Source organism: Rhipicephalus microplus, unplaced genomic scaffold (assembly GCF_043290135.1).
Source record: "Rhipicephalus microplus isolate Deutch F79 unplaced genomic scaffold, USDA_Rmic scaffold_14, whole genome shotgun sequence".
Lineage (NCBI taxonomy): Eukaryota > Metazoa > Arthropoda > Arachnida > Ixodida > Ixodidae > Rhipicephalus > Rhipicephalus microplus.
Window position 1 is genome coordinate 34515137 of NW_027464587.1, and position 15649 is coordinate 34530785.

General features: G+C 50.1%; 1 protein-coding gene across 1 annotated transcript in view; it reads right to left on the bottom strand.

The window, feature by feature from the left end:
* Positions 1-14897, bottom strand: part of LOC119181513 (putative peptidoglycan muropeptide transporter SLC46) — a 335450-nt gene extending 320553 nt beyond the window's left edge. The window contains exon 1 of the mRNA XM_075882962.1: positions 14827-14897. The gene's annotated coding sequence lies outside the window, so the exon portion shown is untranslated. The remainder of the gene's footprint in view (positions 1-14826) is intronic.
* Between the last annotated feature and the right edge of the window lie 752 nt (positions 14898-15649).

Here is a 15649-nt window from a genome sequence, read left to right on the forward strand (position 1 = left end):
GCATTTGGAATTTAAGTGCTGCCATCAACTCCTTCGCCTGCACTCACGTTTTTGTTATTTCATCACAACATGGCAGAAAATATAGGCCTTCCATAGGGGCGCCGTCACAAACGTGAGACATCTCGCACGCAGAGTAAGACTGGACGAGCTAGAGTGCCTCGATGCGCACGCCCCCGCTCACGGTGCTACCATCTTTTGTACCGCTGTCTCCGTCATTTTAGTGCCCGCAGCGTCTTCGCCAAGCTGTGGAGCTCACGTGCCTGCTTTCTTCGGTAGGTTTTCCTTGGATGTTGAGTTCTTCAGGGCTACAATCATCCCGGTTAAGCTAGTGGGCCACTACGCGCCAGAGTAAAATCTGTATACAGCTGGAGTGATGATGGCGGCCGCCACAGGTGGCTTCACTCTGAGCGCAAGAGCGGGCATCGAGGCACTCTAAACGAGCGCAACCTTACCGGCCCCTGAAGGGAAGCGGAGAAAACGTACCCATGAATCTTTCTGCCAGGCGAGAAACAAGTGCTAGTGTTTAAGGCGGAACTTTACCAGCCGACATGTATCGTCGCTAAAGTTCTCGTTTCTCACATTCAGGATCGCGGCCCGAACTTTGCTAAGTGCATTGCCTCCTAACAATGCGAAGTCAACCCCTCGAAATACGCTGCCTACACGTATTGGTGGGTAATTCGTTGCCTGGGTTGATCAGCGCCCTTCTATGAGACTCGATGGTCGCACCGAAACACCATACGGTATGCCGCTTGATGAATATTTTCCGAAATTCGACACTTCTCCCAGTGCACGCTTGACAACCAGCTAAAACGAGGATGCCACTTGTCACAGGTAGGCAGCTTAATCGAAGTAACGTGCCAGTGGCTAGCGTTGAAGAGCACTTTGTGTTTTCAAAATTTCTGACCTTCTGTCTGCTATTTATTAGACCAGCTCAACGAGCGCTTTAAAATGCATCGGCACACCTTGAAGATGCTTTCTACTCTTCCGCCACAGAATAGTCTCTAATCTGCCACTCTTCCCACTGCCAAGAAGTTTGCTGACAAGCACTTGAACTTTATCTCTCATAGGAAAGGGAATTAGCAGTATGGGCTGCGATATGGAAGCGAGGGAAGCGAGAAACCCTGAGCATGTCTGCGATGCAAGCAGTTGCGAATTGCCCAGAGGCATTCTTTCCAAACGTGCACCATCTTCTAAAAATTCCTGCAACTCTGCCGGTGAGAACAGGTGAACTGGAACGCTCTTGTACCTGAGAGATACAACAACAAATGAAAAATTGTTTGGCATCGCTCTCTGAACATCCACCATGAAATACAAGTCCACCCGGAAGACATTCTTTTTCTTTACCGAGAACGTAGACTGCTTCAGCTGAATGTGTGAGTAGTGTGAACAATAGGCACCTGCTAAAAATTAAGGAAAAAAATTACCTGAAGGTATTCTTGGATTGAGATTTCCTGAGCAACAGTAAAAACATAGTTGTTATTGATCAATTGTTGGGGTTTAACATCCCAAAACCGCAATATGATTACGAGACACACCATAGTGGGGCGCTCTGAAAATTTTACCACTTTGGGTCTTTAACATGCATCTAAGTCAAAGTGCACAGGCCTCAAAGCATTTTCGGCTACATCGAAAATACGACAGGCATTCGATCCCGCTACTCGCGGGTCAGCAATAGAGCACCATAAGCGCTGGACCACCCTGGCAGGTGGTAAAAAAGATCGTTTTGGTAAAATCAGTATGCGCTGTACTTTTCGTCCAGCTGTAAGGAAGCAAGTTCAACTGTATGAAAGATATTGCTCGAAATCACTTCGACAGCATGGCAGAGTGATTCCGTTTCCTCCCGTGGCCTACCCCTTTCTTTTCAGTGGCAACTTTCACTTGCTGACGTGGTTCGCGGATACGAAAAGTGTGAACGGCAATGCAACAACCCAAATTTGCATGGGGCCATTCTCGCAAGTTTTCGTTAACATATGGGGCATATAATATGACATGTAATGCGCAGGATAATCTTCGTGTCAACTGTAAAAGATAATCAACAATATTGCGCTATGTAATGTGTCTGTTTGATGCGTAAGACATTGCTTGCACAGAGTTTCTTTCATGTCTCGTAAAAATTATGGTTGCTATTTACATCGCTCGTAATTTTACGTGATAACATGGCCACCCATGTTTCTCCATTGTGTGAATTTTTTATGCGTCATGTTGTTAGTTGCCGAAATTGGTCGGTGTGCCCTTCTAGTCATGTCAATGTAAAGCAACGAACAGATGCAGCGAATCAACATATATAGTTTGTCGTATATTTTTTCAGCTTATGTTTCCTATTTTTTGCCAGAGTGCTGAAAAATAAAGCTTGTGCTCACTACAGCTGCCCACACTGCATTTGTCATTGCGATGCTTTAGGTTTATGACCACCATCTATTTGTTTATTAGCCTAACTTACATGATGAGCATTTTAGTGGGCCTTTCCCGAAGGCTGTGATTCCCCTGGTCGTTTGCCTTTGTTGCACCATCGTCACAAGAAAACACTTTGGAGCGCCCTTAGCCGTTAAGGCTTAGTAAAGATATGTATAAATGTATTTTACACTCGCATACAAGCCGAGTTAGGTATATGTACCGAATAACCTGTCGCGCGCACGTGTGTTTGTTTAGATGTTAGCAGAACGTGCGATGGTTCAATAGAAATGTTATTCTCTGGCATGAATATATCGTACCATACGTACGAAGAGCCCCCTGTTATATGCTTGAACATGGCCCAACAAACCTCGCAACTGTATCTGGCTTTTTCCAATAAAACGAACTCTGCCTATCGAAAATTATCGTAGTTATCGACTCCGGCAAGATCTGTTCCGGCGGGTACAAATATGACCACCACTTAAGCCTTAATCCCGTCGCCGAGCCAACCTAAAACACTCGTGGCCGAGGTTCCTGCCCAAAATCTCACAGTGTGAATGCCTTGAGAAACACCACGACATGTTTTTTTTTTTTCGTTTGCAGACATTCTTTATTGTAAAAGCGCCCAGGAATGATATAGGAGCAGTGTTTAGGTTCTAAATCTTGTCAGTGCGAAGCGGCGAAAAAAAAATAAGCTCGGTAGGTGATAAGAGGGGGGGTAGTATTGGACGAAAAATTTCGAGGAGAAGGTTTGAACCCCAACCCCTTTTGGCTACGCTACTGCACAATCGATACCACGAGCCACAGCTGCCGATGATGATGATGAATCAAAAATTATTGAGCCGAACATTGCTGGTAGTGCGCGCAAGCACCAGACGGGGCGGTTCCCTATAGTTGCGGGGCCCGTATGTATCCAGCAGATCCTGGCACCTGTTTGTCAGCACTGAGTCGGTAGGGCGGGGCTGAATAACAAGGTCTCCCATCGCTCAAGGGGTTGAGGATTCGGGGTGTCGGGAGGAAGAGACGGTAGGGGGGGGGGGGTTCTTAAGTTCTGTGCACTCTGCCGAAATATGTGGCAGGGTGCCATTTTCAATTTTACAAAATGGACAGAGCGTGTCGTGTTCCACGGAGTACATGCGGTTCAGGAGTACGGGATGCGCAAGCGATCCCCCTGCGCTCGACGCAATATCGTCTGTTGTGTCCTGGTCAGGTCGGGGTGCGGTTCTGGGAGTCTGCACCTTCCCTCTCAGTACATCTGGATAATGTCCCGAAAGGTGGTAACCGGGTGTGGTAGCTCTTCCGGCTCATGCTCGGCCCGGATTGACAATTCTCGGGCGTGATAGTCGGCAATGGTGTTGCCTGCTACCTGCGATTGAGCCGGGACCTACACGAGCTCTACGGCTCTTCCTGGAGGCTTGCATTTGGATAGAATGGCTCGTGCCGCTGATGAGATTACTTCCTTGCGGAAGCTTCCATAGGCTGTCTTTTAGTCGGTGACCACTGTGTCCACGCTCGGTTGTACGAGTGCGAGTGCCACAACCACTTCCTCGGCTATTGCAGGGTATTTTTTCCTCAGTGACGCGCTTACGATTAGCCTGTCAATAGACGTAACCACTACCGCAGCACGGTCATTGTGTTTTCGGACTGATGCATCCGCATACATCACCCTGGGGTTCCAGCCACCGGGCCATGGCTTTGGCCCACGCGGTGCGCCTCGCGTCGTCCGTGCCCGGCGTCATGTTCCGGGGAAGGGGTTTCGTTTGAGTTCTTGTCTTCCAGTCCTCCGAAAGGGCCGCCTTGATGGGTACTGGCTCGATCTGTCATCCTATCTTGCGTAAGACAGCTCGTCCGTGCTTCGTGTGACTCAGTCGGATTCTCTGATTAGACAGGTGGGCTTCGATGAGCTCCTCCACTGTGTTGTGGGCGCCCATGTCTAGCAATCTTAGCGTAAATGACTATATTGGCACGCCCAGTGCTTGCTTCGTTGCCTTGCGAAGCATCGTGTTGAGGGTGTTCCTATTCGCCTTTGTCAGCTGGAGATACGGGGCGCAGTAGCTAACCCGCGACACGACGAACGCGCGTACCAAGCGCATGACATCGTCCTCTTTCAGGCCTCGGTTTCTATTAGATACGCTTCGAATCATCCCAAAAATCTGTTCGGTTGTAGTCTTGATCTTTGGACAGCGGCCGTGCCTTCCGATCACTCTGAAGCAGTAGACCGAGAATCCTGATTTGCTGTGTTGGTTTGATCGCTATTCTGTCGATGGTGATAGTCACGTTAGGCGGCGGCTCTTGGAGTTTTCTGGTTGCATCATGAGCAGCTCCGATTTTTCGGGAGCGCAGCTCAGTAGCTCAGTCCACACGACTTGGCATACTTGCGCACGGTCGTCGCCGCCCGCTGCAAGGCTTCCCCTGCCCATGCCTCGGACCCTGCTCGGGCCATCCACAACGTGATGTCATCGGTGTAGAACGCGTGGTCCACTCCTTCGATTTGCTTGAGCAGGCTGGGTAGGGCAGAAGAGCCGTATTGAAGAGCTGGGGCGACAGGACCGACCACTGAGGGGTGTCTTGATCACCGAGCTCGACAGGGTCCGATTTCTCCTCTCTTATTCTGATGGTCGCCGTCCGGTTTGACAGAAAGTCGCTTATGTAGCCGAATGTCTTGTGACCACACCTGGTTTTGTTCAAATTTTGCAACACGCTCGCGTGCGACACGCTGTCAAAGGCTCCTTTCAGGTCGACGGCGAGTATCTCACGTGGTGCGTATTTCGTTGCTTGCTTGACGACCAGCTCGTGGAGTTGGATCGTCGCGTCTTGGGTGCTGAGATGCTGCCTGAAGCCGTACATCGTCTATGGCATCTGATCTGTTTCTTCAAGGTGATTCTGCAGCCGGTGAAGGACTATACGCTCCATCATCTTTTAAACACAGGACGTGAGGGAGATGGGCCGCATGTTGTCTATCATGAGGGCCTTGCCAGGCTTTGGAATACAGTGGCCTTCGGCTTCCTTCTATTTCTTCGGCAACCGCAAGCTCTCCCAAGCTTCGTCGATGTGCCTTAGGAGGCCGTGGGCCGCGGCATCGCTCATATTACCAAGCAGTTTGTAAGTTATGGCGTCCTGGCCGGGTGCGTTTCTTTTGTTGTTTTCGTCTATCGCTGTCCACATTTCCGTCATGATAAACGGCCGATTGAGCTTTTCGTTATCGGCTCCCTCGTACCTCTCGGGCACCGGGTACTGACTGGCCTTTCTCTGTCTATGGGTACTTCACCTTACGATTTTCCAGGAGTCTGCGGCCGTCTCCCTTGTACATGTTCAATACTTTGGCAAGGTTGCGATTGCTCGCGGTTTCGCTACTCAGCGGGTCGATCAGATGCCTCAAGAGGCACCCCGTCTTCCGTGCCGAGAGCTTACCCTGCAGGCCGTCGCAGGTCTTCAGCCGATTTTTCCTGCAGAGCTTGGCCGCGTGCTCGGCGATTTGTTTGTTCAAGAGTGCCATGCCAGTTTTTGTTGTGTCTTTGATGCTTCCACCGCCACGTTAACGAGTGCCAGGCCAACCACATGTTGGTTAGTCTAGCATCCACGTACGGTGTCTGCGACGTCGTTGCGATTTCTTGGGTGAATTTTGGTAGGGCCTTCTTCTGGTCCCTCGCCCATTCAGTGTAGGTCTGTTTTCTTTGAGATGGATTCGATTCTTCCTCGGACGCCTCTTCTTGTTCTTGGGTGAACTTCCTCATCTCCCAATCCGTGATACATGGCTTCCCCAGTACAGCCCGTTATCAAGAGCCTCTGATCGTAATGCCGATCACGCTGTGGTCGCACCCAAGTTCACGTCTTTTTTTTTGCCCAGGTGACGTATAGTGTTCCCGATAACCACGTCAGGTCGGCGTAGTGTCCCTCGCGACACTGTTGCCTCTCCTAGTGGTTACGTCCGGCTTGTTCAGGAGGGCCATCTCGTGATCCTCCATCACTTTGGCTAACGTTGTTCCCCTCTTGGACTGGAACTTATATCCCCACGTTGTGTGAGGGGCGTTAAAGTCACCGAGGATCAGGAGCGGCCTAGTTCCCGCCAACCCCTTCGCCTGTCTCACGATTGGGTCAAATTCGTACTGATGTTGTGACGGCCGGCAGTACACACTCACTACGAATGGATTGCCCGAGCTGCCAATTTCTCTTGCATGAATTTCTACCAGCGTCTGCTCGGATATACCCTGCGCCGTGACGTGCTGAGTAGCCGCCACGTTGCTCCGCACGAGCACCGCCGTTCTATTCTCTGTGGGGTCAGCGTTCGTGACGTACCCCGGGAGTCTTGGTTTCCCATTCGTTTCTTGTAGAGCAATTATATCTGGCCTTTTTTCTTGCCCGTCAATGTGTAACAGTAGCTCCACTTCTTTATTGTGAATGCCGCGGCAGTTCTATTGGTAAATTACGGTAGTGTCCCCCCCCCCCTTGGTCTTGTTATGCTTCTTACTCAGCTTTTTCATCATCCTTTCCGGGCGTCTCGAGTCGACCGCGTCTTTTCGCGATCGCGTCCTTTATTCTTTTGGCCCGCTCCTTTTTTTTCTTTTTCAAGGACGCGAACTGGTTCCGTACCGACGTTGAGGCTACTTTTGTCGCTAGGCGGTCGCACTTCACCGGGAGCGTGTGACACTGACTCTCGACAGCTTCGAGTCGGGCATCCGTTTTGCCTAGCTTTACGTTAATTCGGGTGATTGCAGCCAAAACGGCACCAAGCTCTCCTTCTCGCGGGATCTGCGTCGTTGCCGTGGTCATGGTCTCTGCAATCACACGGCTCTCATCAGCGTCCATTGCTTCTTGTTTATTCGATGCCTGTTGCGAGGCCTCAGCTTCTCTCGTCATACACCCTAGGCGGGTTGAGGGGGGGGGTCTCTACGCGGCACCTTGCTCAAGCCTACGGCATTGTTTACTGCCGTGGTATTGCTTTGGGGTTTTGTATTTGCGAGCTGCCATTACTCACTAGCGTTTCAATCTTGCCCAGAGGCGCTTGTATTTGGGCGTTCTGCTCCTTGATCTGAGCCTTTTGGCGCTCAATAATTTTCTTAAGCTCTGTCGCTTCGTTAGTGTCCTTTGCGTATTCCATTTAAGAGATTGGGAAGGGGAGAGGGGTGGGGATTCGGTTTCACTGTTTCGCGCGACGGCAGACCTGTTGATTCAGCCCACTTTTTTTCGGTGATCCCTTGATGCTCGGTTGACTCGTTCCGGGGCTTCGAACCGGCCCTGTAGCTCAAACCGGCCCGGCAGCTGGAGCCGGTCCAGGGTTTTCAATAGGTCAGGGACACCGAGGCAGTCCTATGCGTCGTCTCCCAGCGGCAGTTGCCCCCACCTTTGCCACCCCCCTGATCGTGACTTCGACCGGAAGCGGCTCTGGCGGCCGTTTCTGCCGCCACTGTTGTTGCTGCTCAAGTCCGGCGTTTGTGACTGGTCTCGTTGTTTGAAGGCGCTACGGCGGGTCCACCTGCAGGACCTCTCTTGTCTCGGTTACCTCTCCCAGCGTCGTACTGTTCCTTCTCTCGGCGCCGCTTCCAGCGTCACCGGTGGACAATGCAAGGCATCTTGAAGCGGGCTTTGCAGGCCCTGTCCGCGGTCAGGCGATTGCCTCCGCACAGGCCACACTTTACGATGCAATTGTTGTCTTCAGTGGGTTTAGAGATTCCACATCCCCGGCCGAGCTTGTTCAAAGGATCCGGGCACACGTCCATTCTGTGGCCCATTCTTTCACACGCATAGCATACGTCCATTTGTTTTCTGTGCAACGTGCACGCTGTACGCAGTTTGCCGTATCTCACGTAGTTGGGTACTTTATACCTTTCGAAAGCAATAACGACCAATCGGGTCTTACCGATACTGTTTGCCTGTAAGACCATTGGGTTATGCTTGTGTGCAACGTAGTCCTGAATTTCTTGGGCCGTGTCCTCGAGCGTGATGCCCCTTATGACGCCCTTCGCCGTGCCGTAGGCAGCCGCTTCATAAGTACTGACTTCGTGCGCCGTGCCACGTATATCGATTGTCCTACAGCAGCGTAGCGGTCGGCGTGCTCTCACTAGGAGGTGCTCACCACGACGATATTCTGCTGGAGGTTCAGGCACACAACGTCTTCGTTTTTTCCATTTGCGGGTATGTGTGCCGCCGCCGCAATCGCACGACTTAGTTCAACGCGGGTCACATCGCTCCCGTGGAGCCCGCCTCTCGGTCGCAACACAATCTTTATGTCACCGTGCGGTAAACCTGGCATGCGTGCGCCTTTCAACAATTTGCCTTTGTTTATACGATTCGCACTTGAGGTAAGGGAATCGCTGCTTGTGGCACCATCGCCGAGGTAGTTGCCCCAGCTGTTGATATCAGCGGTGGCCTCGGCACCCTTTTGGTTCGCTCGAAGTGCAGGGTTTAGGCTTCGCTTGTCCGCGCCCTTGAGCCTGACTTTCTCGCCGGCAGTTTTCTAGCCTTGTGATCTTGTGCACTCTTCCAGTGAATTTTCGTAGCCGTCGACTTCTACACGCGTAGTCATTTTAGGGCAATGTTCACTGGCGTAATCACTGAAAGTTCGATTTTGACTAGCATCGTTCACCGAAGCTTGGGCTAGGCCTACCGCTTCTCCGGCCGAAGCCGATGTTGACGTTAGGCCCAGCGACGGGCGCTCCTTGCGGGCACAGAAAAGTTTTCTAAATTCCCTCAAAGTGGTCCTACCTCAGAATCGGGGTCCCCGGTGGTCCACACGACTTCATACATCCGGTCAATGCTTGTTCATGAAGGTTCGACACAATAAATCGGCGAAATCAGTGAAAAAAGAACGGAGCGAAAGAAACGTGCGCCTACGCTCCACGCCAGGTGGCAGCAGCAACACGGCTGCCGAGGTAGCGCAGTTCTTTCTGTGCCACATCGCATTGCTTCATGGAGCTCCCTCTACTGTAATAACAGACCGAGGGACAGCGTTTACTGCGCAACTTATGGGAAATGTTTTTCGGCTTAGCAGCACTAGGCATCAGAAGACTACTGCTTGCCATCCGCAGAAATTAAACTTACCGAATGACTACACGAGACAGTCACCAGTATTATCTACAAGTACATACAAAACATGGGCTGAGTTATTGCTCTCTGTGATTTTCGCTTGCAACACCGCCGTTCAAGAAACAACGCGTTTCACGCCATTTTTTCTTCCATGTGGCCGCGAAGTTCAAAATTTTTCGGAGGATATGCTTCTCTGTCAACACGCTGACAAGTTAACAGCTTACGCCGAAGAATTCACCGAACGGACCGAAGAAGCTCGCCAGCTCGCACGGCTGCACATCGATCTGCAACAGCAGGCAGATGCACGACACTACAATACCCGCCATCGAGACGTGCCCCACATTCCAGGAAACACCAAGTTTTGACGTGGAGCCCTGTTCGTCACCGTGGCTTCTTGGAAAAGTTGATAAGTTGGTACTGCGGACCCTATGAGGTGCTGCATGGCGTGAGTAACGTCAATTACGAGGTAGCTCCGGACAGTTAGTGATCAACTCAAACAAAATAAAACAACCGTGCTCTGACATAGGTCATAGGTTTCAGACCTTTGTTAGATCATTCCTGGTGAATAGAACGGCTACCATAAGGATCGCTCAACACAAGTCAGATGAGTTCGCCTTAGGAGCCAGAGGCATTCCTCAAGGGCAGTCATCTCCCTCTTGTTATTCAATATATACATGAAGGGCTTATCGGAGAGGCTCAGATCCCTGCCCAATATAGGCCACTCGGTTTACGCAGACGATATCACGATCTGGTGCCCGGAAGGATCACTCGCAGAAGTAGAAAACGCGCTGCAGTCAGCCCTAGACGAATTGTAGTCCTACCTAGAAGGCAGGGGCCTCCAACTCTCTCCAAACAAATCAGAACTGTTACTGTACAGGCCGGCCAGGCAAGGCGTTAGGAGACTTCCACACCTGGACCAAATTCCCATCTCCCTTTTTGCAAGAAATGGACAGCGCATTCCACGAGTAGATTCAAACAGGATCCTAGGACTACTGATTGACGCGAGAGGATGTAACGCCAAAACCCTGACAAACATCACGGCCAAAACCGAAAGCATGCTGAGACTTTTTGCTAGAGTATCAGGACGCAGAAAGGGACTAAGGGAAGCCAACCTACTTCGGATCCATCATGCCTTCCTAATGAGACACATTATTATGTAGCATCGGCCCTTACCTGGACTAGAACAGAAACAAAGTGAGCTAGACACTTTCATCCGTAAGAGCATCAAAAAGGTACGGGAATTACCAGTAACCACATGATCTGACAAATTAAGACAACTCGGTATGCACAACGAGATTGATGAAGTGATCGAAGCGCAGGTCACCACCAAGGTGGTTAGGCTCTCGTCAACCAGGGCAGGAAGACACAACCTGGACGAGGCAGGCATGGCTCCCAGAATGCTTGCTGAACGGGAAATTACCTTATCCCGGGAGGTCCGGGAAACCTTTGCGGTCAGCCCATTCCCTTGGAATATGCACCCGCAGTACAATGTAGAGAGGCGAAAAGCCTGAGCACGGGAGATATTACAAAGCGTCACCGAGAATCGAGAATCGACTGTCTTTGTCCAAGCGGCTCAGTACGGCGTCTAGCACACTCTCGCTGGAAGTCATTGACGGCAACGGGGAATTACGCTCCTCAGCCTCGGTCAGGTTGGCTACGAGCGCAGTTGCAGAACAGGTCACCATAGCCCTGGCCATGACCAACCGCTCACACACCACCGTGTTAACAGACTCACGAGCGGCCATCAAAGCTTTTTAGTGGGGTAACATAGCGCGGGAGGCGGCCTCCATTCTAGAAAAAAGAACAGACCCTGGCACTCACCTAATCTCTTGGTTTCTTGCCCATATGAGTGCGGACGTTCATCAGCACGTACCTAACCTCAATGAGCTTGCCCATGACCGTGCGCGAGATCTAACGCGCCGCGGCGGCATGGAGGCCTTATGGGGTCAGGATGAAATCCAGCATAACGATCCACTCCTTACGTTTATAGAAATCACATCTCCCTATCAGCTAAGTAGAGGGGCCTATCCTCTTCTTGACCCGAAGTTAGATAGGTCTCAGTCAATTACACTTATAATGCTCGAGACGGGCTCGTTCCCCTCGCGGGGCCTTCTCAGTCGTATCTCCACGGGCGTTGACTCAAGTTGTCCAGAATGTAATGAAATTTATTATTCCTTAGCGCTCATGCTTTGGCAATGCCCCGCGTTACCTAACGGCCCTCTATCCAGCGAAGCCGACTGTGAAGAGGCACTGCGGAGCCCATTGCTCCACGCACAAATCCAGGCAATCCAGAGAGCCTAAGAAAGGGCGGAACATCACGGTGTCCCAGCCCCAACTTGGACGCGGCCAGCGGCTTCTGCGGATCCCCGATAGGGGTTCCCCCGAAAGCTCCTCAAGATCACATAAAGTTCATTGTCTGTCTGTCTGTCTGTCTGTCTGTCTGTCTGTCTGTCTGTCTGTCTGTCTGTCTGTCTGTCTGTCTGTCTGTCTGTCTGTCTGTCTGTCTGTCTGTCTGTCTGTCTGTCTGTCTGTCTGGCATAGGTCATGTCGTGTGCATAAATATTTAAAATGCGCGTTCGTAATTTCTTTTGCCATTCATTTCCATTTTATTGCGCCTAAACAGTCATTGACTACTTGAACCTATCCTTTCGTCATGCTCATCTTATCACGCTGCGTATTCTCTTTACTGTCGTACACATGCCTTGCAGCATCGAAGCGATGCTGTTTTTTTGCAGAGGAAGGAATATTGCCTTCCGTAGAAATGGGTGACTTGCTTATGCAGAGGCACATGACACAAAAAATTTGCCCCGTATGTGCATGTTACACCGCAAATGTTGTCGAAAGACGATAGTCTTACGTCTGGAGATAGGGAACAAAACGTTTATTTGATGTTCAGCGCAGGAAAATGGTGAATGGCATTCTGGAGGCCCTGCGTTAGAGTGCCTCGAGCGTGCAGCCGAGGCAAACGAGCGCATCAAGTCACGTCACACGTGAGACATGAGCGCTATCTGGCAGTTGTCCTTGAAAACGAAGCGTGTGGCGTGCGCACCCGTTTCTCAGGTAATAAGGTGTCGAACGCAAGACAAAGAATAGGTGCCACCACCGGGTCATCTTAGCATAGCGTTGGAAAAACTTGCCTTTTCGTGCAAGTGTCGCGTGGTTAGCGCAGCGTGGTAAATGTCACGGTCCTTAGAATTAGTTATGTATGCCATTTCTTGTAATAATCTGATATGTGGGGTTTGATGTCCCGAAACCGCCATATGATTATGAGAGATGCCGTAGTGGAGGGCTCCAGAAATTTCGACCACCTGGGGTTCTTTAACGTGCACCTAAATCTGAGTATACGGGCCTGCAACTTTTCCGCCTCCATCGGAAATGCAGCTGCCGCAGCCGGTATTCAATCCCGCGACGTGCGGGTCATCAGCCGAGTACCTTTGCCACTAGACCACCACGGTGGGGCATTTTTCTAGTAAAAAGACACACATGCAGAATATTTACAGTTTGTTATGGTGCCTCAGATATGCGCAATAATTGATTTTTAATTGACAATCGTACAAGTATGAATGCTAACACATGAGCAATATTAGTGGGCGCTGCAAATGGGGTCAGCCATTTGGAGTATCGCTACACCACTTTGGTGCCGTTAAGGACGGACAAAGAGACAAACGTACAGACAGAGATATAGACAGACAGACAGACAGACAGACAGACAGACAGACAGACAGACAGACAGACAGACAGACAGACAGACAGACAGACAGACAGACAGACAGACAGACAGAAATATTTGCGTTGAAGGTCCCCAAGAGAGACAATCGTCTCTAAAAAAGTGCACACGCTATCCGTCTCTTGAGTGCACGCACAAGCGACGCGTCTGGCAAAAGTCCTGCTGCTGCACTCTACGTTCAACAAACCTCACCTAGACCTCTAAAGGGACGTGAATCGTTATTGGCCGTTTGACGAAGCTATTTTCAAAATATAGATTAGCATTAGCTGCGTGCACTGCCTAAGAAACCTGAAGTTACATATAGATGTCACGTGCTTTCTAGAGTGTCTGCAACAAATTTGTATATAATAAAACCTTCACAACGATAACCTAATAGTTTGTCGTTTCTCGCGCAGATATGCATATGATAAAGGCCTGGATACTCTCTTCTACTGTGAATTTGCTTCTACTGTGAATTAGCGCTCTTCTACTGTTGTCATTGATGTTACCTCTACAGAATGGCAACAAGTGGTGTTGACTGACGCTCCCAGGTTTCGTTACACATATACATCCCATAATTTAAACGGGATGGGGAGACGACGGCCACCGTAGATTAGTCGTAGAGCATCGCATGCGTAATTTGAAAGTTGCAGGTTCGAACGCTGCCGGTGGCAATTTATCCTTCTGGCACCATTCATTTCTTCATATTTACACTTCCATTGCTTCTAATAGGAGTTTCTATAAGTATCTTGGCATCAGCACACACTGGGCCTCAGACCCCTGCCCTTGAAATTTCCTTTCGCCATGGCTTCATCATCATCATGCTGACTACGTCCACTGCAGAAAAAAGGCCGCTTCTATGATCCACTAATCAACTCGGTCCTGTGCTTTCAGCTGCCCCTTTATACCCGCAAACTTCCCTATTCTCATCTGCCCACCTAACTTTCTGTCTCCCCCTAACCCGCTTGCCTTCTCTGGGAGTTCAGTCAGTTATCCTTAATAACCAGTCGTTATGCTACCTACGTGCTACATGCTCTATGTCATGGAAGAGCGAAACATGACTATATCAAGAGGGCGCCCTCCCTCCCCCCGTGCCCTGGAAAACAGTTTCTGGTTACGCCACTCATTCGGAGACAGCTTCTGCGGCCGCGTAAAGGAAGGCAAGTAACGGAAGGCCAATAATCTATGACGACACTTTAACGACGGCATGTGTTCATGTAGCAGACATCAGAACTCGGGAGGGGATGACGGAAGCTGATAGAGAGCAGGGCATACAACAAAGATGTGGCCCCAGCTATTTCCTTTATAAAAAAGGCTTTCACCGTCGTCTATTCCCGCAAGAGTGCTGGCAACGAAACTTTTCTGTATTATCACTACGCTCCCTCTCCCCCCCCCTCCCACTGGCTAATGCGATTATGTCGAAGGATGTGATACGACGGAGGGATTACATTGACATTAGTGATACCACTGACTTTCGGGTCAGCAGTCGAGCACCGTGGCCACTAGAATGTCCCAGCGGGTGCGTTGAATGTATGAGCATTAGCATGCAATTATAAGCCCTTATATCACCTTCATTACAAGTAGCGTGCCCATTACTTTCATCTCCTTGATTGTCCGTTACTTCGCTTAATGGTAAGACGTATTGCACGTCCCGAATTAAAACCACTTTTTTCACGATGTCCAATAGCCTGATTCATGTTTCTCACCTCTTGTAGCCATCACTCAGGACGTGGTGTTGCAACGTGGGCCCAGCTCTGCCGCTCGTGCCCGACACTGCCTCTGGTACCGCGAAAACATCCGAGCTAGTCCCTTCTTCCCGAGGCATCGGACGGTTCACAACGACGGCGTTATGCTTCTGGACCAGACCTTCTGCCTTCACGAGCCACCGACCTCAGCTGGGGCCAGCACAGCGCCCATTTAGCGCATCCCTGCATGAAACGTATTTCACAGGGGTATTGTTTACTCAATTATTTAGGTTAATTACTTATTTATGTCTTTGCTTATTTATGTATTTGTTCACGTTACTTCTAAATACCCCTCTCGGGAAGAGTACTACTGGGGGTGGGCGGAGGAGGGGATGTTGATACAGTTAATAATAAACAAGATACATAGTAAAAAAAGCTTTACCACTTACACTACTGCTATAAAAAACAGCAATTCAGACTTGAGGCCTACAAGAGAAGATCAACAAAAAACCAACATAATTATAGTTAAATATTATTCACAGCCCTACCGTGGTGGTCTAGTGGCTAAGGTACTCGGCTGCTGACCCGCAGTTCGCGGGATTGAATTCCGTATTTGGCGGCTGAATTTCTGATGGAGGCGAAAATATTAAGACGATCGAGACCACGGACTGCTTCAAACGAACACGGTTTATTAGAAGAAGTGAAGTAGCGCGCGCTCGCTCCAGGCAGCAGTCTTCTTTTTTTTTCGGCGTTTGATGATGATATTTTATAGGCTCCCGCCCGCCCAAGTTGAAATGTGATAAGCTCTCGCGGGCTATTTGAAACAACCTTCCATTGGGTATAT